At 37.5% G+C, this 16,299-nt stretch overlaps 1 protein-coding gene and 1 non-coding gene across 3 annotated transcripts in view; one reads left to right on the forward strand and one right to left on the reverse strand.

The window, feature by feature from the left end:
• The window catches only part of RFC1 (replication factor C subunit 1), an 82,559-nt gene that overhangs the window by 40,600 nt on the left and 25,660 nt on the right, over positions 1-16,299 (reverse strand). The window lies entirely within an intron of this gene.
• On the forward strand, positions 14,389-14,461 carry TRNAQ-CUG (transfer RNA glutamine (anticodon CUG)). Its single transcript has one exon. It is a non-coding gene; the product is annotated as a tRNA-Gln (tRNA).

The following is a 16,299-nucleotide window of genomic DNA, read 5'->3' on the forward strand; positions in this document are numbered from 1 at the left end:
CAGTGGGTTGAGCCGCTGCCTTTGGCTCGGGTCATGATCTCAGGGTCCTGGGATCGAGTCCCATGTCGGGCTCTCTGCTCAGCAGGGAGCCTGCTTCCCTCTCTCTCTCTCTCTGCCTGCCTCTCCGTCTACTTGTGATCTCTCTCTGTCAAATAAATAAATAAAATCTTTAAAAAAAAAAAAAAAAAAAAAAGAATATAATCCGAAGGGGCACGTGCACCCGAATGTTTATAGCAGCAATGTCTACAATAGCCAAACTATGGAAAGAACCTAGATGTCCATCTACAGACGAATGGATAAAGAAGATGTGGTATATATACACAATGGAATACTATGCAGCCATCAAAAGAAATGAAATCTTGCCATTTGCGACGACGTGGATGGAACTAGAGGGTATCATGCTTAGCGAAATAAGTCAATCGGAGAAAGACAACTATCATATGATCTCCCTGATATGAGGGAGAGGAGATGCAACGTGGGGGGTTAAGGGGGTAGGAGAAGAATAAATGTAACAAGATGGGATTGGGAGGGAGACAAACCATAAGTGACTCTTAATCTCACAAAACAAACTGAGGGTTGATGGGGGGAGGGGGCTTGGGAGAGGGGGGGTGGGGTTATGGATATTGGGGAGGGTATGTGCTATGGTGAGTGCTGTGAAGTGTGTAAACCTGGCGATTCACAGACCTGTACCCCTGGGGACAAAAATATATGTTTATAAAAAATAAATAAATAAATAAAAAGAATATAATCTGAAACTCTTTTCCTTTTCTGTAAGATAACATAATGAATTATTATCTTACAGAAACCCAAATAATATTTTTAATTTATGGCTGGTTTATTTTAAACCCCTAGACTCAGTTAAGCTGTAGCATAACGAACCAGTAGCATTCACCAACAAACTGTTCTACTTAGTAGTCAAAAACACATTATGCAAAGTACCCTAGAAGAAGATTCAAAACAAGATCAACACTGCTGATATCCTGGCTAGAATTAAAAACAAAACAAAACAAACACAAAACCGGAACCTGCTAAGTATAGATAACCAATACATCTCCTTAGGCAGTAAGTGCAAAATTAAAAACATATCCCAGTGTATATAAGATAAGACTCCTAATCTTATCTGAGAGCTTATTAAATTTTACAATTTTCACGTGGTTTAAGTTCAACAACTCTATTTTCTTTTCTTTTTTCTTTATTTTAAGATTTTGTTTATTTGCCAGAGAGAGAGAGAGAGAACATAAGCAGGGGGAGTGGGAGAGTGAAAACCAAGCTCCCCACAGAGCAGAGAGCCCGATGTGGGACTCACTCCCAGGACCCTGGGATCATGACCTGAGCTGAAGGCAGCCACTTAACCAAATGAGCCACCTGGGCATCCCATCAACAACTCTATTTCTGGGCAGGAGGGATTATCTTAATGATAAAAGAACAAAATTACTGGGACACCTGGGTGGCTCAGTCAGTTGGGTATCTGCCTTCAGCTGGGGTCATGATCTCAGGGTCCTGGGATGGAGTCCTGCATCGGGCTCTCTGCTCAGTGGGGAGCCTGCTTCTCCCTCTCCCTCTGCTGCTCCACCTGCTTGTGTGCTCTCTCTCTCTCTGACAAGTGAATAAATAAAATCTTTAAAAAAACAAAACAAAACAAAATTACATTGTCTCTGCAAAATGAGAGTTCTCTATAAGTTTGCCCCCCCCTTAAAAAATGCCAAGAGAAGTAACATTCCATTTCCACTATACCCAGCCATGCTTATAAACAGTATAACAGAAAACCCCAGAACTAAATAAATGGACCAAGTCAGTCACTGTTTTTCTGTTAGTTCTTCTCTAATTACTCAAGAACCTCCTTGTTATCTAAAATATTTTATCTGTCTCTGGAACTTCAGACAAGATCAATCACTGCTATTTGGTGTAGGCTAAGAAAGGGGAACGATGTATTGCAGATACTTGCAATCCCTAGTTTAACAAATCTCCAGCAATCTCAGAAATATTTTACAGGTGATAGGCTGACATGAAATTTAGTGAGACCAAACAATTCTAAGATTATCACATTAAAAAGACTGTTGGTTGGGGCGCCTGGGTGGCTCAGTGGGTTAAGCCGCTGCCTTCGGCTCAGGTCATGATCTCAGAGTCCTGGGATCGAGCCCCGCATCGGGCTCTCTGCTCAGCAGGGAGCCTGCTTCCTCCTCTCTCTCTGCCTGCCTCTCTGCCTGCTTGTGATCTCTCTGTCAAATGAATAGATAAAATCTTAAAAAAAAAAAAAAAAAAAAAAAAAAAAAGACTGTTGGCAAGTGGTAAGGAGGAAACAGAACCTTCACATACATAACAGGCAATGACAGTAAATTTTTAAAAATCCTTATAGGGGAAGATCTTGCAATATGTACTTAAACCTTACATACAGCACCTCCATTTCTTAGAATTTAAACAAAACAAAATAAATGAACAAGCACACAAAGATGTATGTATCAAAATGCTTATCACCGCATTTGTTCACTCAAAAGTATAGAAAACAGCCTACAGGAGGACAAGAAAAAAACAAAGGGAAAATTAAGTGACTAATATGGTTTAGGCAAAAAAATATAGCCTCAACTTTGACAGTGGCACCAAGCAGAGGTAAGTGAATAGCATTTATACAATGGGAAAACAAGTAACTGAAGTATCTATTGTATGTTGAACCACACAATGGAATTCTATGAAACAGAAAATCATAATATATATCCATATTTACTGACATCCTCATATGTTTACTATGTGATAAAAACAGGTGATATAACAGGATGTTTATTTTTTTTTTTATAAAGATGTTTATTTATTCATGGACAGAGAGAGATCACAAGTAGGCAGAGCAGCAGGCAGAGAGAGGTGGAGGAGGAAGCAGGCTCCCCACTGAGCAGAGAGCCCGACGCGGGACTTGATCCCAGGACCCTGAGATCATGACCTGAGCCGAAAGCAGAGGCCCAACTCTCTGAGCCACCCAGGCGTCCCATAACAGGATGTTTAATGACACATTTATATCTACCTATATTTATTTATAGATATACTTTTAAATTCACATTTAAATTTAATTAAATTTAATTAAATGGATAGATAATGGGTGATTTTTTTCATTTTTTCAATCTATATATTACACGTCTCTCTTTTTAACCCTGATCTAATATTTTAGAATAAATTGACCATCTCCTAGAAACTCTCTGACCCCCTGGCTTTCTGAAACAGAGAAGGCTTAAGCTTTAGTTTTCTCCTTCTTTCCACTTTCCTTTGTTTACTTTTTTTTTCCCCTTAAGATATTTATTTATTTATTTATTTATTTATTTGACAGAGAGATCACAAGTAGGCAGAGAGTCAGGCAGAGAGAGAGAGGGGGGAAGCAGGCTCCCTGCTGAGCAGAGAGCCTGATGCAGGGCTCGATCCCAGGACCCTGAGATCATGACCTGAGCAGAAGGCAGAGGCTGTTTACTTCTTTCATTGTTTATCTGCATCTCTGCTTATCCGGTCACCAGCTTCAGAGAGTTCATGCTATCTTTTTATCTAATTGCTACTAATAGTTATTATTATCAAGCATTAAACTACCTGCCAGGTATACTCTAACATATTCTTTATAATGCATTATCTTTAATCAACTAATTCCCTCTCTCATCCAATGCACAGACCCCATTTTCTACATTCCTGACAAACATACAGCAATGTCATTCAACATGATCTCCCCTTTCTTTAATGATTGGCACTACTGTACTCTAAAAATTTCAAAGGTTTTCCTTGTATTAAGCCAAAATACTCCCCTGTGAATTTCACCTATTTTCCTTAATCCATCCTTTTTCACAATGACCATTTGAAGACTGATCTCATTTCTTCCTTTGGTCCTTGTCCATATAAATAGTTAAAACAGTTCAAGCCATTCACCATTTGGGTTATTGGGAAGATTCGATTTTTTAAAAGCAAAGTGCCCAGTATAGCACCTGACCATGTTTTTTGTTTTTTTTTTTAAAGATTTTTATTTATTTATTTGACAGAGAGAGATCACAAGTAGAGAGAGAGGCAAGTGGAGAGAGAGGAGGGAGCAGGCTCCCTGCCGAGCAGAAAGCCCGATGCGGGACTCGATCCCAGGACCCTGAGATCATGACCTGAGCCGAAGGCAGCGGCTTAAACCCACTGAGCCACCCAGGCGCCCCCCACCTGACCATGTTTTAACAGACATTCAATAAATAATAAAGTAGTAATCTCTAATGAAAACACTGAACCAGAATTCCAGAAAACTAAAATTCTAACCTGACTTCAACTGACTATTTTTATTTTATTTTTAAGATTTCTTTTATTTTTAAGTAATCTCTACACCTACCACAGGATTCAAACTCACAACCCCGAGGATCAAGAGTCACATGCGCCACCAACTGTGTCAACCAGGCACCCTATTTTAATTACCTTGGCTTCACTGTCCTCCTCAGCAAAATGTTCGACCAGACAAATTCTTAAGATTTTCCTTTCTATAATTTTGGGAATCTATGGATAGTCTTATAGATTTTTAAATTATGTTCCATATTGGTGAGAATATGATATTTGTTCTAATACAAACAGTGATTATGAAAACATAAACTAGTATGAATTTCCAGAAAGCAATTTGGCAAAAGATACATAGAGCCTTAAAGATGTTCATAACCTTTAGCCTAGTAATTCTTGGAGATAATCTTGGAGGTACTCACAAATATTTGTATACAAACACATTTCTCACACTATTAGAAACATGAAAAATGTAAGCAACAGAAACAATCAAAACTGGGGAAGAGCTATATAAATTGTGCCCTAACCATACAATGGATCCATGCAGTCATTAAAAATTAATCCCAAATTTCAAAGTTCAAAAATATTATGTGAACAGTAACATTAAGCTGGCAAAAAAAAAAAAAAACCATCATTTTGTTCTTTTAGGTTAGTCTTAACATTATAGGTATAAATGTCACCCCTAAAAGGGAATCTTCTTTTTCATGAGCCTTCTCTACTAGAGATCTCTTTATAACAATGGAGGGTAATGGAGCCTTTCTCTGAATGTTTGGCTTAGAATACATGAATTTAAACTTAACAATGTCTTCAAGCTATAGATCCAAAGATGTACTATAAACCAAACACAGACATAATTTTTAAGCATTTTCATAATTTCTGAGTAAAAATGGGATTACACATGAATTTTCAAAAAAAAAAAAACACATGGAAGTGTTCTGCATAAAATTTCAACTATGTTTATCCTGTCCTCAGCTAAAAATTGCATACAAGGCCCCTTCTCTGCTAACCGCAAAATAAATAGCTCTCCAGGCCCCTTGGAAAGTAGGAGCAATTCAAGTGAAACAGTTATGAAAAGAGAAAAGAAAGACTGGCTTGCTTGATCTGACACTTATTTAGTACTCCATGATTTATGCATGTCCCCACCCTGCTTACAGTTACGGGGAAAACTAACACCAAAAAAGTAAACTCGTGATCCTCCTAAGCACAGAGATATTTCTTATAAATACAGAGGGTTTCATTAAGGAGAATATAGAAAAATATGGGGTTCTATAAAGTTGCAGACCTATCTGAAAGCATTCTGTCATCTTGCCTTATAAAACCAGAAAACCTGAAGAAAGCAGTAGTCCTATTATCTTTGTACTATGACTTCTGAACTGGCTGTCTTAAAACTCCTTTTGCCCTTAATATTTCAAAGGCTATACCAATACATGGTGGAAAAAGGCGGCTGAGGAGGCCAAAGATAAGAACAATGCAATCAGGGCGCCTGGGTGGCTCAGTGGGTTAAAGCCTCTGCCTTCAGCTCAGGTCATGATCCCAGGGTCCTGGGATCGAGCCCCACATCGGGCTCTCTGCTCAGCAGGGAGCCTGCTTCCCCCTCTCTCTCTCTGCCTGCCTCTCTGCCTACTTGTGATCTCTGCCTGTCAAATAAATAAATAAAATCTTAAAAAAAAAAAAAAGAACAATGCAATCAGCTGCTTGCAAAAGACAGTCATTTAACAGGTGTTGCTGTGACCATCCTCATGTAAAATAAATATTTTACGATCCTACACAGTGTGTAGAAATGAAACATTGCAGATAAAGTTATGGCTGTTTTTCTTTTTTAACATTCGTTCTTATTTTTAATGAGCCTAAATCTGTTCCTGCACTGTCAAAAGCCAAAGGCAAACTGCGTTCTCTTCTCCCCAGAAACTTATAATACAATAATGATAAATAGATCTAAGTCCAATTTCTTAGACCTAGTTGAGAATCATGGGCAATTGAACACTCAGAATCTCTCTTCAGGATATGTGTCTCCTTATAAAAATACCATTTATTTTTATTTATACACAACATAACCTCAAATGTGGTAACAATCACCAGTAAACTAGCATTATTCAACATACAGCAGAGGAATTGCCTGGGAGAGAAGATTGCTTTGCCACTCTGAGTTAGATACATTCATTTATTTAGAAAGGATAATAAATGAAAGAGAAAGAAAATAGTCTGCAGGTCCATAGAGAAATCTATTTACAAGCCAAAAAGGAAAAAATATATAATTATGGAGTTCACCCTGCTGAGAGTTTGGAATTCTGATTTTCTCTCCTTCGGTTTGGAACACACAGAAACCAAATTAATGGCGATCATGCTAAAGAAATCTGGTTACAGAGATTAAAAATAACTTATTTAGCAACAACTAGTCAAAAACTAAAAAGGGACTCTGAGTTTTTAGAGCCTTTTCCTACCAGGTTCCTTTTCAATACATCCTTGGGTCAAAAACCCAAACTGTCATTTTGGTTTTGGAAGTAGAGATAGTTTTATACATACGCCAAGTCTTCATTAAATATTTGTTAATTAACTAGATGGAGGAGAAACTAAACATACCATCCTTACACCATTTATGTGGGGGATCTAACATTCTGCGCTTCAGTATGATTAAATAAAAACCTCTGAGACTAGGGACGCCTGGATGGCTCAGTTGGTTGGACGACTACCTTCGGCTCAGGTCATGATCCCGGAATCCCGGGATCGAGTCCCACATCAGGCTCCCAGCTCCATGGGGAGTCTGCTTCTCCCTCTGACCTTCTCCTAGCTCATGCTCTCACTGTCTCTCTCTCAAATAAATAAATAAAATCTTAAAAAAAAAAAAAAAAAAACCTCTGAGACTGCTCATCTTTAATCAAGAAATTAAGAGAGCTCATGGCTCAGTACCAATAAATCCTCTTAGAATCAAACAGAGCTCATAATATCTTTAAATAAACCCATTTTATAATCTGTGAGGCCTAGTGAGGTGAGTAATGATAAATAAGAGAGAAAGTACCGGCTTGTGCTGGGATGTTCCCCACCACACAGGTGCCAAGGCCCCACCAGAGCAGGAGGAACAGGTCCGTGAAAAGCCACAGCTGGCTTCAATTACTAAGAAACCATTAACAGGGAAGGAGAAAGTGGAACATTTTACCACTACTTTCCTTGCCTCTATCTCCACTGGCTCTCACAGAGAAAGAAAAGCAGGCAGGGCAGGGGGAGGCTTGGACAGTAGGACACAGGTACATCACACACAGCTTCTTACAATTCTTAGGTATGAAACAGGCACCAGAAGGAAACCTGACTCGCCCGAAGAGTAAAGGGAGTGGTTTGGCAGTATAATTCCCAGCTTTGTTCACATTCCACTTCCCCACACAGAAGAGGAGGCAACAAAACTGTCTCAGTATTAAAGCCAAGTATAAATCCCCTGTATATTATTAGTATTTAATTATATTCTCCTAATGCAATCCTATTTCCTTGGCATTCTGAAATACAATCCTGTGTCTCTCATAGTTTCACAAGTATAATATGTGTCACAGGAACAAACAATAGTCTGTTCATTTCCAAAGATGCTTCAGAACCTCAATCATCATTCCAGATACTCTGGTGCTCCATTATCTTCAGGTCTCATAATATGCATGATGAAAAGAGGCCTGAAGAACAAACCACTGGGCAAAAAGATGGTAAGAAAGCAGCTAGCTCTTATAAAGATGTTTCAGTTAATGTGAATCTGTGAATAAAATTGCTAAAGCAGTATCAGTGACCTCTGAACCATCTATACAATGAAGAAGCCCCTAAAGATTAAAATGAGAAATGGAATCCTCATTGCAGAAAAGAGAAGGGGCAACTCCCCAACCAAGAACAATAGAAGAGGAGAGGTTTGGTGACAATTCTGCGCAGTAACATCAAGAACAGGTCGAAAGGAATATTCAACAGAAGATGGAGATCACCAGGTATACACAATGCCGACTCGAGTGCTTCTTTATTCTAGAAGTTACAGCACTCGCAGATGAAACGAATCTAGGAACAAGGGCTATCTGGAATTCAACAAAACATTCACCAAATTCTTTTCTCATAAGGCAAGGTGGGGTTTTTCAACGTCTCCATTACTGACCATTTTGAGCCAAATAATGCTTCTGAAGGGAGCTCTCCTACACACCATACGATGTTTCGCAGCACCTCTAGCCTCTCCCAACTAGACGCCATAGCACCCGCCAGCTGTGATGACCACAAATGTCTCCAGATACTGCCAAACGTTCCATGAGAGGCAAGTCACCCTTGATTGAGAAGCACTGATTTACAGCAAGATGAAGAAATACAGGTGGTTATTAAGATCCCTAAGTAACTGAACCACCATTCGTGAGAAACAGAAAAGCTATATCCAAGGTGTTGATACTAGATCATGTCAATTTCGGAAAAGGTTTATTTACCTCCTAATACTAAATTATTTTACCAATGCTTATGAAAGGAATACAAAAATATGTTTATCAAATTTGTAGAACTATGAAATCAGATGGTATGAAAAAACAAGTACATGAGGAACATCCAAAGACAACTGCACAGTTAAACTTTGTGCAACTTTAGACTGAAAATTGTTTCCTCAAGCTTTCTATAAGTAAGTCATCTCTAATATAGTCATATACAAGATGAAATTTATTCTATCGTTATGGTATAATTCTCCCTGCCTTTTACTCTAGACACAGGTGTTTCAAATAAAGTAAGAGACTCCTATGTAGAAGATCCCATAATTAAGAAAATATGAGCTATGGGGTACCTGGGGGCTCAGTCAGTTAAGCATCCAATTCTTGGTTTCAGCTCAGATTATGATCTCAGGGTTGGGAAACTTAACCCCAAATCGGGCTCCGTGCTCAGTGTGGTGTCTACTTGAGATTCTCCCTCTCCCTCTACTCCTCCCCCTGCCTCGTGTGTTCTCTCTCTAAAATGAATAAATCTTTTAAAAATGTTTCTTCATTATATATATGTATATGAGCTACCAAACTAGGTAGTATTAATCACGTAAATCTGTAAAAGTTTATAAGTTGAATTTTTAAAATAGATTTTCTCTTTCTTAGTAGGTTAGAAAGTAAAGAATAATGCATATGAAACAGTGCTATTGATTTCCAAGCTCCCACATTATTCTCTTTTTCTAGTACACATAGTACCTAAATCTCCATGTTAAATTCTTCCAAACCTTTCACATTTATCTCAAACTTCTCTCTCCACCAGGAAATGTTTCCTGAACCTCCAAAATAAAAGTTACATCTCCCATGCCTCAATATCCTTAGAAAATATTTTACCATTGTTAATTTTTCTTATATGATTTTTATATAAAAGACTTATCTCCCAATGAACTCTAAGCCCTTGAAGACAAGACTATGCTTTATTCTTTTATCTATTTCATAGATTATTCAGTACACTATCATGTACATAGAGTGTACACATGATGTTTACTGAATAAATAATCAAGGATTTAATACTGTTAAGTATTGTTAAATAAATGACTGGATCAGGATACAAAGCCTGGAATCTAACAAAATAAAAATACAAGAGCTAAAAAAAAAAAAAAAAATACAAGAGCTCAGGGCACCTGGGTGGCTAAGTCAGTTAAGCGTCAAACTCTTGATTTTGGCTCAGGTTACGTCTCAGGGTCGTGAGACTGAGCCTAGCATCAAGCTCCACACTCGGCATACAGTCTGCTTGGGATTCTGGCTCCCTCTCCCTCCGTCCCTCCACCAACATGGGCATGTACGCATTCTCTCTTTCTCAAATAAATAACTTTTTAAATTAAAAAAAAAAAGATATAAGAGTTTCTTTCAGGAAAAAATTAGTAAAGGTATGTGTAAAGTCCCCCTTTTCTGGACCTGAAAACTGGGTAAGACCTGACTTAATAGTAGCATGTTCAAAAAAAATATTATTAGTGGCGCTTTGATCCATAACATAGTAACAGTCAAAGAGAAAATACAAATGCTGCTGGTAGAGGTGCAGGTGGAACTTTCATATGAGCACTGTGCCCAGGAGCAGAAACTGAAAGCCCTATCTATTCTCCAAATTATAGATAGGTAAAATACATCTTAAAATGAACCTCAAGAAATACCATTCTCTTTTAAGTGATCAGATTCTTCATTGTGAATTGCCCATTTATTGTTAAATGTATCATATTGCAATGAAACATAAACAGGTATGTGAACATATCAATAATCCAACATCCAAAATAAGAACATGAAAAAAATGGATGCATACTATTAGATTCCATATAGAAGTTTAAAAGAATGAGACAGGAATCTTTCTGTATTGAAGCAAAGAGGCAGAAGCTGAGGAACAGCAAGGAGAGAGACAAAGAAAGGAGGGAAAGGATGGAAGGGAAAGAGGAAGTCAAAGACAGTGAATTATGAAAAAGCAAGCTACAGAAATTTTATAATAAAATGCCACTCAAATAAATAAAATGTGTGTGTTTGTGTGTATGTGTGTATATATATTTTTATTTATATAGACTACCTAAGGCAAAAGGGATCGATGAGGGAATAAAAAATTTTCATCTGAATTGTTTACTTCGTTTTCAGCGAGGATGTCTTACTTTCAGTGTTAATGTGTTACTTTTAGTGTTAAATGTGTTACTTAGGTAAGTTAAAATAATATTATTATATAATAATAATATAATATAAATCTAAATTCTCATCCCCCAAAATGATAAATTTAGTTTCTTTTATAGAGTCTTAGTACAGAAATCAATATTAATTTTTGAACAAGTATAATCAAAGAAATGTAATACATAGTTCTTAGTTTCCTCTCACTTCAAAGAAATTTTCAGGCTTAATCACTCTAGTTTCCCTGAAAACATCTAAGAAACATTCTCTCTACTATACATAAGCTTTCCCCATTCATCTGGTAAGCAAAACCATATGCCTCTAAAAATCAGTGAAAGAGAATATTACACACACATCCTCAGCAATACTTCTCCTACTTTTTTCCCAAGTCACAGGTCGCTAACATTACATAAACTGGAGAACACCACATTCCCAGTTTTTTCCAATTTAACACCCCAAAAACAATTATAACCTCAAGAGCACTGTCTCTGGAATTATGTGCTCAATTAAAATTACCAGCCATAAACAACTTTTAAGACAGGGGAAAACCCCCATCATTCTCAACCAAACACCAGCCCCTGATGAAACTGCCTAATAAAAGGTCATCTTTGCCAAACAAAACTCAAGGTCTCTCACTTCATTAAACAGCTAAAAGTAAATATATTTACCCAGTACAACAAGTATTTGGGTTTTTACCAACCTACAAGAACATTTTACTAGAGTCAGTGGTTAGCTATGATGATGTTTACAAGCCATTTTTTTCCTTTCCTTAAATTTGGGAGATTAATGTAATCAAAGTACTTTAAAAAATCAATAGAAGAGATTTAATAAAAGTGATAATGAAAAATAAATCACAGAGCTAAACAATAAGCCTAAAGATCTGTATAATATAGCCTAAAGAAGTATATAATAATATAAACAAAAGCACTTGAATGAAGTAGGTTGTTTTCCAAAATAAGGTTATTTCCTAAATTTTTCTTGTTGTTTATAAAATCTTGTGCAACCAGAAAAAAACGTGAGCTACATAGTTTTAAATTTTCTCATAGCCATATATTAAAAAAGTAAAAAAGAAACAAGCAAAATTAATTCTAACAATATATTTTATTCAACCCAATATATTCAAACTATTACCATTTCAACATATCATCAATACTAAAAAATAATAAGATAATTTACTTCTTTTTCATACTAATCCTCTGAAATTTGTCCTTTACACTATCAGTGTGGGCTTGTCACCTTTCAAGTGCTCAAAAGCCACAAGTAATTAGAAGCTGCCGTATTGGACAGTGCACATCTGCAACATCAGTGGGTCAAATTCAGTTTCTCAATTTCTGAAGCACAGTTACATGATCAACAGAAAGTCCTAAGTACTTAAGCAAAAACCAAATGTCTTCACCATAGTCTTTAAAGGCAGATGTAGGGATACAACAAAACTGAAATGTAAACCTAACAGTTAATATTTATTTAGCCTTTATTATATGCCTGACCCTGTTTTAAATGCTTTTCAAGGATTATCTCATTTGATCATCACAAAGTCCTCTGATGTAGGTACTAATAATAAACCCATTTCACAACTGAGGAAACTAAGACATGGGGAAGATAAATGAAGGTTGACCCAGCCAGACTGAATTAAGAGCTCATGTTCTTAAACACTACAAATACTATACTGCAAGAAAAATACCAAACAAAAACCAATTCATAAAAAATAAAATATGGTGTTTCTTTTGTTATTTTTTTTTTAATTGCATTTATTTGTGAGAGAGAGCATGAGCCAGGACAGGGCAGGGGGCGGGGGGAGAGCCCAAAGTGGAGCTGCCCAGGACCCTAAATCATGACCTGAGCCAAAGGCAGATGTTTAACCAACTAAGCCAACCAGGTGCCCCTGTTTTTTTCATTATTAACAGGTTTTTAAAACTGAATCATTGTCATATAATCCTTTTCCACAAGAAGCTCCAATCTCCCAATTAACAATGCAATTTTAGGTTAGAATCTTTATTTTTAAATTATTATTACCACAAATATGGTGTTTAACCTGATACTAATAATATAAATATTTACATTTATAATGTGAATATTTATTCATGACCCACTACTGAAAAACTAGTTTTAGATTAAAAAAAAAAAACTAAATCATTTTTAAGACAAGGATTTTCCAGCTTATTAATTTCAAGAAGCTGCACCTTTCTTAAAACTCTTTATGTATCTGATTTGCTGATATGGACTGCTTTATAACAGTTCATTCCCTTACAGAGGGAAGAAAAAGAGCTTATTTTTCTTCCCATGCACCTGTGATTTCAAGGAATAAAAAAACTATGAGGCCATAAATACAGGCAAGAAAAGAACTGGCTTTTCCCTATATCTTAATTGTAAGAAAAAATAGAAAATTGTAATTAATAGTGAACATCCTATTAGATACATTGCACCCCAAGATTTTCAGCTACAGTAAGGGGGACAATGGTTACTTTCCCATGTACGTGCCACCAGCAGAATGACATAAACATTGATAATGTTCACAGAAATTGCAGATAAAGTATTGGATATCTTTTCAGAAAATAACATTCAAAAATACCTGGTCTGAAATAAACGATCCCATGTTAAAGAAAATCTGTGATCAGAGCTTAAATCGTCTGACCCTTCTGTGTACCTAAAATCACAAGATAAGGATAGCCAACTGATCCACAGTTGAAGGCCACGGCTGTCTACACACTAACTTTGACGTTTCCAGGGTGTCACTGCAAAGCTTGATCACACCACCTTCAGTTCCATAACAAACCTATCACCATACTGTTCCTAGTATCCCTCCCACATATTCAAAACTTCACAAAGGTGGCCAGATCTCATAGGGGGATCTCTTAATAGAAGAGTGCATTTGCACAATGTGCCTGAGCAGATATTTAGCAATAGAACAAAAAGGTTAAAAAGTCAGTCTGCCTCTGCCATAATGAAGAAATATCTCAGCTAACCGAAAAGTTTACAGAAAATATGTTCATGTCACCTACATTTTGGTTTTGATCATTTGTACAATTTTATCAAATAAACATCTCTGAGAACCTACAAAGCTCATCTGTGGGCTTCTTCTGTTTCGCTTTTTTTCCTCTGGACAGCCTATTTTTATATGCTTCAGGCACTGGGTCTGGCCCTCTCCTCTGCATTATTCCAGTAAGTCTCCACAACAAACCTATTCAATTAGTGTCGCTGCTTTGTAGAAGGTGAAGCAGACTCAAAGAGCTGTCAGATGGGAACCAAGGATGGAACCTCAGGCAGGGCTTCTGACCTTCCAGGCTCAGGTTCCTCCTACAACACAAGGACTTCCTGTTTCACTCCCTACTTACCCACCCATGTATCCACCACAAATACCTGCACGCTCTCAAGTAACAGCCCATACATGGAAGTAAAGTTTGATTGTTACTTGTATCTCCGAAAACTTTGACCTGTAACTGCAAATTCCAATAATACTAAAATCTTAGAGGTGAACTGTATATCACAATAAAGCTCTTCTTGGAGAAAACAAAAGCAAAAACAAAAAACAAGGAGCACCTGGCTGGCTCAGTCGGTAGAGCAGGAGACTCTGGATCTCAAGGCTGTGAGTTCAAGCCCCATGTCAGGTGTACAGATTACTTAAAAATTAAAAGAAAATAAGGACATCTGGGTGGTTCAGTGGGTTAAGCCTCTGCCTTCAGCTCAGGTCATGATCCCATGGTCCCGGGACTGGAGGTCCCATCCGGCTCCTTGCTCAGCAGAGAGTCTGCTTCTCCCTCTGCCTGCCACCCCCCTGCTTGTTCTCTCTCAGTCTCTCTCTAGCAAATAAATAAAACATTTTTAAAAAATAAATAAAAATATTCAAAAAATTTTTCAAATAACAACAAAAAACCTTAAACATGCTAATGATATAAATTCTCCAACTATGCTAATAATAGCACTATAGGTCATCCCAACACCTAATTTGTAACTCATTTCCCAAAAACATTTATATCAGTCCCTTACTATTGCAAACTTTTTACATCTCTCATCACTTCACTCCCAGTAAATGCCTCAACTTCCCTCTTTACAATTTCTATATTCTCCATCCCACCCTCAACACTAGCAATCTAGCTATCACCCTTCAATACTATTTTCATCATTCCACAACTCTCTTCAAAAACTTTCATGGTTCCCTTTTCCCTGCTATGTTAAGACTAAATTCATCAGCCTAGCCTTCAAGGCCTTCCTTCATCCTACCTCCCACCACGCCTCATCATGTGGGCAAGCAGTCTCTTCTGTGTCCTACGAACATACCAACCCCTGTGCTGGCTGCCATGCCTTAAATAATCCCATACCCGCAAGCTGACTCATTCTTCCCTCCATCACCAGCTCATCCTTTAAGTGCCAGGCCAACTCTTAGCTTCAAGCACTCTGCCTGACTACTTTTCACTCCCTCAAGCAACTCCTACAGTACTTGGGAGTCTGGTCATTTTTTTATCCCCAGCTCCTAGTATCTGGGATGTAAAAAAATACCCAATAAATGTTTGCCGAATACCAAAATAAATACACTGCTTTTACCTTGTCTCTTCAAACCAGGTGTATTCACTTCACTACCAATACAGAAGTAGCAGAGTGCTAAAAATAATGGTTCTGGAGGTTTTCTTCAATATAAACAAATCGGTAACCTACGAGATGCTTTCATGGCCCCTTCAAGCATTTCTATGCAGGAACCAACTCAACAGGCTCTGTGAATTTGAAGATTACTAAATCTACCCTTTCATTCCTGTTCCGGTCTCCTCTAGCAGTTAACAATGCCAGATTCAAAATGACTTTACAATGAATGCATCTGAGTTTTTTTCTTTAGGTGACATTTCAGAGATCCTCACCATAAATGAATAATGTCTATGAAACAACCATTTATGCTATTTTACCATTTTAAGATTAGTGTACAATTATTTATAAATGTCTTTTGCTTTTTGACCACTCAAAACAGATCAAACAAATTTCAGTACAAAAACAATCATCTTTTAGGGGCGCCTGGGTGGCTCTCTGCTTAGCAGGGAGCCTGCTTCCTCCACTCTCTCTCTCTCTCTCTCTGCTTGCCTCTCTGCCTACTTGTGATCTCTGTCTGTCAAATAAATAAATAAAGTCTTTAAAAAAAAATTATCTTTTGGGCGCCTGGGTGGCTCAGTGGGTTAAGCCGCTGCCTTCGGCTCAGGTCATGATCTCAGGGTCCTGGGATCGAGTCCCACATCGGGCTCTCTGCTCAGCAAGAAGCCTGCTTCCCTCTCTCTCTCTCTCTGCCTTCCTCTCCGTCTACTTGTGATCTCTCTCTGTCAAATAAATAAATAAAATCTTTAAAAAAAAAAAAAATTATCTTTTAAAAAGCAGTGCTAAAATCTTCAGTGTCACAAGAGAATACAAGGAATTCAGGTCCCATCTCTGCTAGATTATATATCTTTTTAAGGATTTTATTTATTTGAGA

This window comes from Lutra lutra, chromosome 2 (assembly GCF_902655055.1).
Source record: "Lutra lutra chromosome 2, mLutLut1.2, whole genome shotgun sequence".
NCBI classification, from domain to species: domain Eukaryota; kingdom Metazoa; phylum Chordata; class Mammalia; order Carnivora; family Mustelidae; genus Lutra; species Lutra lutra.